This window comes from Peromyscus eremicus, chromosome 8a (genome assembly GCF_949786415.1).
Source record: "Peromyscus eremicus chromosome 8a, PerEre_H2_v1, whole genome shotgun sequence".
Classification (NCBI taxonomy): Eukaryota; Metazoa; Chordata; class Mammalia; order Rodentia; family Cricetidae; genus Peromyscus; species Peromyscus eremicus.
The window spans coordinates 44,038,903-44,050,281 of NC_081423.1; the positions used below are offsets into that span (position 1 = coordinate 44,038,903).

Genomic DNA, 11,379 nt, shown 5'->3' on the forward strand with positions numbered 1-11,379 from the left:
AGGTTTACTTTGGTGGTGTTTTTAAAAAAAAAAAAAAAAAAGAAAAAAAGAAAGAAAATATATTTTTGTGAAGAAAGGCCTGCCTTTCCCAGCCTTTCCCTGGGCAGGAACCTATTGCTGTTTTAATTAAAAAACAAACCAAAAAACTGTGTGTGGCTGACTTTGGCAAGCCTACTATTTCTTGGGGAGTTGTGGAACCCTAGGTGGAATCCTTACTTTGGGACTATACCAGGACGACATGACTAGGGCCTGGAGGCTGCCTACCCACCAGGGCCTTTTACTTGCCTGTCCATGATTCACAGGAGGACACAGGTTCTTGGGGTGCTGTGGTGAGGTGTTTCATTCCATGGCCACCCAGGCTAGATCCTTGTAAGGCCACCTGAAGTCGGCTGATAGCCAGAGGTAGAGAGATGACTGGGTAGGAAGTGGCAGGTTCCACATTGATTGCATTATGTTGTCTGAGGTTACGGATGAGAAAATGTTCTCAGAGAGTTCCCAACACTTACTCAAAGCCAGCGGAGGCCCAGGGCAGGGAGTGGTGCCTAGAAGAAGGCTTGGAGGGTGCTGCTTGGTAGAAAGCCCTAGTCCTGTGCTTCTTGACATGTGGACTAGGACAGAGACCCCCACAGGCCTTATCTCCTGTTAGGAGGAATGTGTGTGGTCTTAGGTACTGGTGTATTCAGGTGCTTGGTTAACATCCTAAAGGACTTGTGTCCATACCCTTCGGGGTCATCAGAACCTGGTGGCTTCTCCCTGCTTAAACGTCGGTCCAGAGCTATAGTCCTCTGGAGGGAGGGTTATTACTGGCTAGGTCGGAGTCGTGTGCTCATGCCCAAGCCAGAAGACTGGAGTGTGACTTCAGGCATAGGTGGACCACGGGGGAGAGTCAGCACATCACAAAGGTGATGTTGCCTTGGTGTGCCTGGGAGAGCACAGCATCACATGGAAGCTCCCACACCATTCCTCACCGGCCTCTGCTGCAACTCCCCTGGTTCAACTTTCATAGCTTCACAGAGCCTCTCGCCTTTAGACCTAAGGTTGGTTCTCATCCCAGAGGCCTGTATGGGGCAGCCCCGTCCCATTTTCCTGTCACTATCTGAGGGAGGCCTAACAGGAAGGCCGTGACTCAAAAGAATGGCCCACCAAGCTCAATGTCATCAGGGCAGATGATTGACCCGCCACAGTATCTCCGTGAGAGGGAACCGCCAATCCCTAAGGGGACTTGGTCAACTTTGGTTGAATAAATAACCCAAGAGAGAACCTGAAGCCGGGCGGAGAGTAGTGAGCGCCCACAGGATAAAGCAGGAGTGGTTTTGGGGCTCGCGCATGCGCAGGTCCTTCCTTGCGGCAGTCCTTAGTCTAGGGCGCGGCCGGATCGCATTTCCCTGACCGCCAGGAGGCGGCAGAGTCTCGACTTAGTCCAGCCCCTCTAGGCTCTGTAGGTTCTGCAGGGTGCTCGCCAAACTCAGCGCTGCAGGGCAATCTGAGGGCGCCGGCCCTGCAGCTGGCAAACCGTTCGGCTCCTAGAGGGCAGCGCGCTTTGCGGAGTGCCCATCGGCCGACCAAACAGGCTCTGCAAAGTAGATAGAAATGTGCAACCCGCTGTGGGCCTCCAAGGGACTCAATAGTTTACCAAGCACTTCACAGTTTGCTTGCTGAAATCTGGCTAGCACCTCACAGCGTATTCCTCTACAGCATGTAATACTGCAAATAGCGGTTTCAGTCCCTTTACCATTTGGACACCTTTAGCCCGCCACCCAGTATGCAAATCACATTGACATTTCAAAGCACAGCCCCATGGCTGCAGTGAAGGTCCCACATCGGGCTCCTTGCTTAGTGGCAGGCTCCTCTTGTCCCTATTCCCACTTCTTGAGTCAGGGTCAGGGGACTAGGAACCTATCAGAGTCCTACAGAGACCCATCGTCTCTGTTTGCCGTCAGGCAGCTGGTGGAACCAGTGGGCATTTCTAGGTCTGGGGTTCATATCTCTGGACTGATGGACATAGAGGAGGCTTTTCTGTTTCAGTCACACCACGAAGGCCACCAAACAGTTCGAACACTACAGCAGTTAGGCGTGTTCTAGAACTGCTTCTGAAGACACGTGGCGCTTACTGGACACTCCTTCCCAGAGGCCAGGGCAGGTAGCCGTTGTTAATCTCCAGCTATCTCTCCTCCCTCGGAACTGTACTGCAGCTTCTGCTCAAATCTTCCCCGGAATAGTTACTACCGACTGTTGGCTTCTTGAGTTACCCAGGAGACAAGCCAATGGGCACGCCCAAGACAGTTTCTAGATCAGGGTAACTGAGGTGGGGAGACCCCGCCCTAAATGTGACGCCATTCTGTGGCGTAGCCTCCTGGACTGAATGAAAAGGAGAAAGCAAGAGGACAGTATCCGTCTCCCTCTGCCTCTTGACTACGGATGATGCACTGTGGCCAATTGCCTCCAGCTCTGGCCACCATGGCTTCCCCACCACGATGGACGGACTGTGCCCTCCAACTGAGCCAAAGGTCAAACCTTCCTCCCTTAAACTGCGTTGGTCAGGCATTTTGTCACAGTAACAAGAAGATTAGCTAGTATCTTCCAGGAGTCCTGCAGTGCCCCGGAGTAGCTGGCCCTGCTCCTTACCCCTTGCTTTATTTACACACACACACACACACACACACACACACACACACACACACACACACACGCACGCATGCACACTGTCTTCTCTTTCCCCCAGTACTTTCCCTTGTGATCTTCTGCTCAGAGACGCCCTCCCCAGAAAGTCTGCCCGACTACCCACGGCTTGCCTCGTTTACTTAATGTCTATTTGCCGGCATCCTTGTCCCTCCCTTCTCTGCCTCTGGGACTGACCAGGAGAGTCTGATTGCTCAGAGCCTGGCTCAGGGCATGTGTGAGCTGGAAGGTGGGATGGGAGATACAAGACCTTGATGAAGGTCTCCACAGCTATGTGAAGTCTGGACAGCCCTCGTATGGAACCAGTCCCACCATGGCTGACTTCCTGTGGGGTCTCCCTGCATGCCCAGGATGATCCAATTCTCTGCTGGAGGCTGGGCCGGGAGAAGCCTTTTGCTCACCTGGTTACATGGGTGTCAGTACCATAGGCCCAGAACCTGCCAGCCCCTCTCCCTTCCAGTTGTGAAAACCTGCACAAGCTGCCAGAAGCTCTCTCCTCTATCTCAAGCATTTTCCTGCTTTGTTTTGTGGGTAGGGACATACTTGGGCAGCAGGATCCAAGTTACCCCATCTCCCAGCAGGAAGGTAGGAGTGGGTGCCTAAGACTTTCCCCATTCCTCTCACACCCATGGAGACTTGGGCATCGGTTTTTACCTCTATGCTCCCCACCCCTGCCAGGGAGGTCACTCCACAAACACAAGCTTTCTGGAGGGTCCTGGTCTGTCATCTGGCCCTGTTCTGCTTCCTGAAGCCAGCAACATGGGGCTGTGTACACACTCTGGCATGTGAAATGATTGCTTCTCTAACCCCCTCCCCAAGCACATGGGAGGGTTTACATAGACACTAGCTGCCTTACATTCAGCAGAGCCCCCTTTATCTTCACGCCCTGGGCAGCTGGCAGTAGGGCTCTCCAGGAGCTCACAGAGGCTCAAACAGGTTCTGGCCACTCAGAGAGAGCAGAGCCACAGAGGGCACAGAAACCAGATGTCCTCACGACCCAAGCTCTGCACCATTGCACCTGGGCTACCAAGCCAGGTTTAGCCAGCCACAGTCACCTGTGGTACAGCAGGTGCTCTGTTTCTTTTGAACACCAGAAGGGACATGGGGGACTTGACTTGGGGAGGGGGCAGTAGCTGCTGTGTCTGGTTGGGGATGGAGCAGTTGCTCTGTTCATGAATCTCCCAGACGTTCCTTCCGGGGTGCACTGCTGCATGGCACCTCAAGAAAGTGAGGTGCCATGCAGCAGGGGTGTTTGGGTTCTCTGTGGGGCTTGGCAAGTGGCAGATGCTGTCCAAGCACCTACTGTGTAACAGGCAGCGTTCTAGCCCTGGAGAGCCAAGCAGGGGTACCAGCCCTGAGCCCATTCTCAGCCAACTCAGCTGGCATCTCAGATGTTACTATTCCACCTTCCCTGTCATCGCTCCCCAGGGAGACACATCTGGTTACATTCAATTAATTATCGCGATCATCACAACTGATGAAGCTCAGTTACCATTCAGTCATTCCATTTGATTCATTGAATTATTTCAATTGAATTTAAACGCTCCCAGGTGGGAGGGCACTCACTAGCACTGAGAGGACGTGGGTTTGAAGGACAGGTGGCACTGGCCCCTGTGGGCTATGCAGGGAGTAGACTTGATTTCCAAGGAAGGGTTGTGGAGCAAGAGACATGTTCCAGGATTGCTTTGTGCTGTGCCCCTGTCTCAGCCCGGCAACACCGCTTGGCCTTCAGAACTCTACTCTGTGTCCCTCACTCTCCATCCCCAGTGCAGATGGCCCTGAGTCCCACTCTGACCTTGAAGATGTCCTAGCATCTTTCTGAAATTTTACTTCCTCTGCTACAAACCGACCTCTCCTCCAAATATTGACCCTCTAGGACCCATGGTAGCGTCAGCAACAGCCTGCAAAGTGCAAAGACCCACTAAAGGCAGCCATTGGGCACGACATTCCTGTGCTTGTCCCTCTGGTCCGTGTTCAGACCCCAGTCCACTATCCTTTCCATAGCTGCTGCTGGTTGAAGCCTTCTGTGTGGAGCCAGGCTTGCCCTCTGAGCCTTACTCTGTCTGTCCTGTAGGCTGCTGGGCTAAGTAGGACAGGCCTTCAGCATATGGGAACAAGGACAGCAGCTCAACCAGGTCCCCAAACTCTGCCGGGGCTCACTGAGTGCAGTGACCGTTGGGAAACTTTAGTGAGTTGCCATGCCTCTCAGGGCTCAGTTTTGCCAGCAGAGGGGCTGTGCGCAGCTCGCCTTGAAGGTGGCCTCAGTCTGGGGAAGCGTCTTCACAGGACGCAGGCCCAGGATCACGTGTGCCGTCACTCCCCTCAGCACCTTTTGTCTAGTTTTCCTGTCAAGAACAGCTGTCAGAGTTTCTATCCAGCCTAAGACAAAAAGGCTGTCTTGGCTTTCAGGGGCTCAAGAGTCTGTGCTGGCCTGTGCCCCAGACCTGAAGCATCAGAATCCCAGACACGAGTCTGGTCCTGTCAGTTCTTGCAGTGGGAAACAGGACATTGCCCACCCAGGACCACCCACAGGATGGCTCTTTCCCCAAGCAAGCTTTGGATGCTGGGCAGCCAGCCTACCCAACATGGATTCACCTGTCTCTTCCTGCCAGTGAAACCCACTCATCCTTCCCTTCCGATAGCTCTGCTGTCTCCTTACAGGAGCAGCTACCCGCATCAGGCACTGCGGTGCCTAACCTGCCCTAGAGCCTGTGTCTCTTGAAGATGTGGCTGCTTAGCTCCCTAGCCACTCTGCCTAGAGCTGTCTCCAGGCCAGCACTGCTTTGTGAGAGTGGGAAGCAGGTCAGCCAGGAATTGATGTTTCTCAGAAGCATCCGCAGGCTTGGTCTTGGTAGCTGTGTTCTGTGCTGTCCCATCAGTTTTCTGAGCTGCAGGAGCTCCATTCATCACAAGAATGACTGTGCTGGTCATGTGCCTCTGACCAGCTTCTCACCTCCTGGTCCAGATACTCTGTCCTCTTATTGAAGGATTCACAGCTGAATCCTCTCAGTGTCCTAATGTAGTGGGGACCACGTGAGACAGAACCTCTAAGGACTGGCAGAGCAGCCACTGAGGTCGTGGCCTACACACCAGCCTTGCAGAGTTTGGGGTCTTTCCTCCTGGGGTTTCCTCACAGCTTAACCCATTTTACAAAGCTTTGTTTCACCCTGTCCCTGCCCACCCGGCTCCTCCACACTAACTGACTTGGGGAAGTTCTTGCACATCTATGGTTCTGTGCCGGCATGTAATGCCAGCACGGGCTACTTGGCAGCTGAATCACAGGCCTCGTGGTGTCCTCCTACCCCTGGAGGCAGGTAATGAAGGTGAATGGGGCTGGCTGAGGATTCCAGTGGAATGTTCATCTTTGGGGGCTAAGGTGAGCAGGGATCCCAAAGGACCCAACTATGAGGCTTCTGGGTTCCTTGTGTGTAGCACCCCATTGATACCTTGTTTCTGGGATCCCACACCTAATCCCAAACCCTCAATCTCAGGTCAGCTTTAAAGGGGTGACTCACAACAGGATGAGCCCCAAGGTCCTTTAAGGTCCAGTGTCAGCTGGCTAGAGGTGTTCCTCACTCCAAGTGGCCTGACTCCTTCCTTGATTCCCACTGGGATAAGGTCCTTAGTGAAGTTCCTCTGTGCCTGAAGGAACTGTGTGCCCAGGCTCTGCTTCTGGGAGAACCCAGTCGAAGATAACCTGTGGGCCTGGGAACCACGGTGGCTCAGTAAAGCCAGAAAGCTGGGTATGGTGTAGGCTTGGCTGCTTACTGGGAAACAAAGAAACCCATACAAATGGTGGTTTAAACAAAAGGCAGTCATGCTGTCACACTAGTTGCAGGGTCAGTGGTTTGTGGCAGTGGGAGCTGTCCAGGGCCGTTGTCTATATCCCTTCTTTGGGTTTCTGCCTTTCCCTGAGCGTTTGATTCCCGAATCCACACATCCCAGGTGACTACAGGACCAAGCCTCCCTTGTGTGTGGGAGGATGGGAGAGATGGAAATCAGGGTTCCCTTCTCTTAGAAGTGGGACATGCCAGGAGGCTCACAGCCCCTTGACATCTTCTAGTCACATGGCTGAGGAGGCTAGGAAGTAAAGTCTTTCTGTTTGTAGCTGTCTCCTGGCTATACTCCTGGGGCTCTGTGGCCACAAGAGAGGGGCCCAGAAATAGGAGCTACCTTTCCATATCTCCCATTGGGAGGACACAAGAATCTTACTTTAAAGCAGGAAGATTTTCTTCCCCCACAGAGAGACTATCTTTGTTTAAGGAAACATGCTGAGGCCTCTGTGGGTGGTCCTGCAGGAAGTGTTTCGAAGGGGGCATTCTGGGAGGTGTCTGGTGTCTCATGTCCCAGTCAACTGCTGGAGGAGGAAGCATAAGGCATGGCCAGGGAGGAGTTCCTGGGCAGAGAGACCCTCACTAGCCTTGTGAATTTAGATCCTCAGCAGTCATGTAGAAAGCCAGGCATGGTAGTGTGTTCCTCCAGCCCCAGTGCTGATGAGGCAAAACTTGGCGGATCCTTGGAGTCCACTGGTCAGCCAGTCTAGCCCATTTTCAGGGGATGTCTAACATACAGTGGCTTGTGAGGGGAGGGGAGGCTTTATGGACCAAGGCAGCTTGAGAATGTAATGTGGCTGACAGAGAATCCTGGATGGTGGTGGAGGCTAGGGAGTCTGAGGGCCTTCTTTGTGTGTGGGTGTGGCAGTGCATGCGGGGTAGAGGCTCGAGGCCAACACCGAGTGTCTCCCTCAATCACTCCCCACTTTATTTTTTGAGACAGAGTCCCTCACTCTGTCTCAAAGGAATGCAGCAATTGCCTTAGATTGGTTGACCAATTAATTGGCTTAGATTGGCTGACCAGTTGACTTAGATTGGCTGACCAGTTGACTTAGATTGGCTGACCTGTTGGCTTAGATTGGCTGACCAGTTGACTTAGATTGGCTGACCTGTTGACTTAGATTGGCTGACCCATTGGCTTAGATTGGCTGACCCATTGGCTTAGATTGGCTGACCTGTTGACTTAGATTGGCTGACCCATTGGCTTAGATTGGCTGACCCATTGGCTTAGATTGGCTGACCAGTTGGCTTAGACTGGCTGACCAGTTGACTTAGATTGGTTGACCAGTTGACTTAGATTGGCTGACCCATTGGCTTAGATTGGCTGACCAGTTGGCTTAGACTGGCTGGCTCATTGGCTTAGATTGGCTGACCAGTGAGCTCCACGGATCCCCCAGTTTCGCCTTGTCAGCACCAGGGCTGCAGGAACAAGCTGCCATGCCTGGCTTTTTACGTGGGTGTTGACGATCCAAACTCAGCAAGCACTTTATCAACCACGCCATCTTTTTAGCTCCCCAGAAGTCTTCTGAGAACAGAGGAGGCACAGTGGGCATGCATCAGTTTCCCTAACTGCTCAGCTTCCGTCTGAGCCATGAGTTCTGTCCTGGGAGGCTGGGACTAGCCTCCACTCACTCATTGGGGTTGAAAGAACTGGAGTCATGTGGGGCTCGCAGCCATGCCGCCTCACCTCACAGGAAGTCTGAAACACTCTATTAACTAATTATTGTCTTGGATGGCTCCTCATCATCCCGTTGTATGGCATACCTGTGCTGGTTGTGCTCCCTGCCTCCAGCCTTCCCAGCACGGACATCCTGTGCATGCAGGACTCTGACGTTTCAGAATCTGTGTGATTCTTTGGGAATGGGCCACAGAAAAGATGCATGTGAGAGGAATGGCGTCTGCCTGGGAGGGCTACAGTTTGTGCAAGCACATGGCGTCAGGACCTGGTTGAGCCAATTCTGCCACCTCCTGCAGGGTCGGAGAAGTTTGGGCCTGGCTGAAAAGTGGATTTTTAAAGAACTGTAGACCATACTAAGTAATTTGAAAAGAAAAACTTTATGGGTAATAATTTACACACAAAAATTGACATGCAAAAATTTTGTTAGGAAAGAGTCCAACGTAGCCAACAGTAGAGGCGTAGAGTGAACTTTCTGGAGCCCACCAGCTTTGGCTCCATCACACCCTGTCCTGGCTCCATCACATCCTGTCCTGGCTCTATCACATACTGTCCTGACTCCATCACACATTGTCCTGGCTCCATTACACCCTGTCCTGGCTCCATCACACATTGTCCTGGCTCCATCACACCCTGTCCTGGCTCTATCACACCCTCTCCTGGCTCCATCACACCTTGTCCTGACTCCATCACACATTGTCCTGGCTCCATAACACCCTGTCCTGGCTCCATTACACCCTGTTCTGGCTCCATTACACCCTGTTCTGGCTCCATTACACCCTGTCCTGGCTCCATCACACCTTGTCCTGGCTCCATGACTCCGTCATACCTTGTCCTGACTCTATTATACCTTGTCCTTACTCCATCACACCTTGCCCTGGATCTTTTGGCCTCATCCACTTCCCCTCAAATTACCTGGACATTCATGCCACTCATCTCAGACATGATAATTTAATCTTCAAATATTCCAGTGTATTTCTGAAAGATTAAGTTTTTTTAAATGACAATAGCATTATTTAGTATTCATACATGTAGCAACAATCCCTCACTATTGGCAAATACCTAGTTTCTATTCAAATTTCTAATTGTTCCATAAATGTCAAAATTGTAAAAGAAGTGAAATAAGGCCCCTGATGTGGCTCACAGTGCAGCTGGCTGGCACATCTGCTCGGTGTTTTCCAGACACATCTCTGAGTGTTCTTCCTGAGAATTTTTCTGTTGAAGAAACTAGGGTATTAGATACCCATACCCTGTGTTTTCTGTAAATTGTTAGCAGGGTCTACAGAATGACCAGATTCAGAGCCAGGTGTGATGTCACATGCCTGTAATTACAGTGCTTGGGACACAGATGCAGGAAGATTAGGAGTTCAAGGTCATCCTGAGCTATGTAGCTAGTTTGAGGCCAGCCTGGGATACATGAAACTGCTTTAAAGAACAAAAACAACAGCTAAGATTCTTAACCACACTGGGCTGTGCTTCATTATAACATGATATAAAAATGTAACAAAGTAATTATTTTACCATTAAGCAAATGGCTAAGAGCTGTTTCATTAAACACGTCCTTATTTGACACATTGTGCACACATCTGTGGGTGTGGTTTTTTTAACTGGGTGCATGCATGCAGCATGCAGTGTGAACATCTCCATCTCCCCACCTGGCTTCTATGGATGAGAGCCTGCAAGCTCTCCTCCAGTCCTGCTTGCTCCACAGGATCTGACACTTCCTCCAACTGTGTTTTAATGTTCATTGTCTATTCCATTTCCCTCATCCCATCTTGCAGAGCCTCCAGGGATCTGTATTTTGTTCTCTACTATGTGGTCAACTCTCCTAGCTTCCTTATGCCAATGAATGGGAATGTGCAGTTTGTCTATGTCTGGGTTATTTTAGTAACCTAATAATACCCAATTCCATCCATGTTGCTGGCTGCATTTGACAGAATTTCATCTCTTCAGTGGTTGATGCTATTCCACTGGGTTCAACGACCACATTATTTATTTTTAAAATAAGTTTCGAAGACTTATTTTTTTTTAACTCTCTGTGTGTACATACACATGTGAGTACAGATACCCATGGGAGCTAGAAGAGGTCATTGGGTCCCCTGGAACTGGAATCACAAGTGTTTGTGAGCTGCCGGATGCTGGTGCTGGAAACTGGATGGGGTCCTCTGCAAGAGCAGCACACACTCTTGCCTGCTGAGCTGTTCCTCCAGCCCCTCACCCCAGATTGTACCTTTTAAACCGTTCATCCACTGATGTACAGCTCAGTAGATCTCATCCCCAGGCCATTGTGAATAATATTGCAATTGTAATGGGTGTCTAGGTCCTTCTTTCATGGTGTGACCTATCTCCTTTGGCTTATGTACTCAGTGGTGGGATTGCTGGGCCACAGGGTAGTTGTCTTTTCAGGGTTTTGAGAAGCCTCCATGCGGTTCTCCTCGGTGGCTACACTAACACCATCCCGCCGGCATCCTTGTCCCCATTTATGATTTTCTTTCGTTTTTTTCAGTAATACCTGTTCTACCTGGGATGAGATGACGTCTCACTGTAACTTCGGTTTATGTTTCCCTAGTGGTCAGCCAGGCTGAACATTTCTTAAATAGTTGTTGATCATTAGTTTTATCTTCATTTGAGAAAGGTCTTTTTCTTTTTTTTTTTTGCTATTAGTTCTTTTCCAGATGAATAGTCTGAAGCTATGCTCTGTCATTCTGCGGGCTCCCTCTTCACTCAGCTGATTGTTTCCTTTGCCATTCACAGCTTCGTAGTATGACACAATCCCATCTGTCTATTTTTGCTGCTGTTGTCTGTGCACTGGAGGTTTTCTCCAAAACACTGTCTCTGCCAGTGTCTCCCAGGGTTCCCGCTCCGCCTTCCTCTGCTCTCCCTCTGGTGTCTTCTGCTTCCGTCCTCACTTGGTTTGGATTCATGACCTGTTCGAGTGGATGTCTGTGGGTTTCACACTCCCTGTCTGTCTGTCTGTCTGTCTCTGTATCCCATTTTTCCAGCACCGTTTATGGAAGAGCATATTCTTCCTCCACTGCGTATTCATGGCTCCTTTGCTGAAAAGCAGTTGGCTGCAAATGCCTGAATTCGTCTCTGGATTTTAGACTCTTCCTACGGGTCTGTCTGCCCCTTTATTCTGGCTGGCATCATGCTGTTTTGCTTTCTACAGCTTTGTATTGTATTCTGACGTGA

At 50.9% G+C, this 11,379-nt stretch overlaps 1 pseudogene; it reads right to left on the minus strand.

Moving 5' to 3' along the window:
* Positions 1-1,359: 1,359 nt before the first annotated feature.
* LOC131916985 (bifunctional phosphoribosylaminoimidazole carboxylase/phosphoribosylaminoimidazole succinocarboxamide synthetase-like) overlaps positions 1,360-11,379 on the minus strand; it is a 53,204-nt pseudogene continuing 43,184 nt past the window's right edge.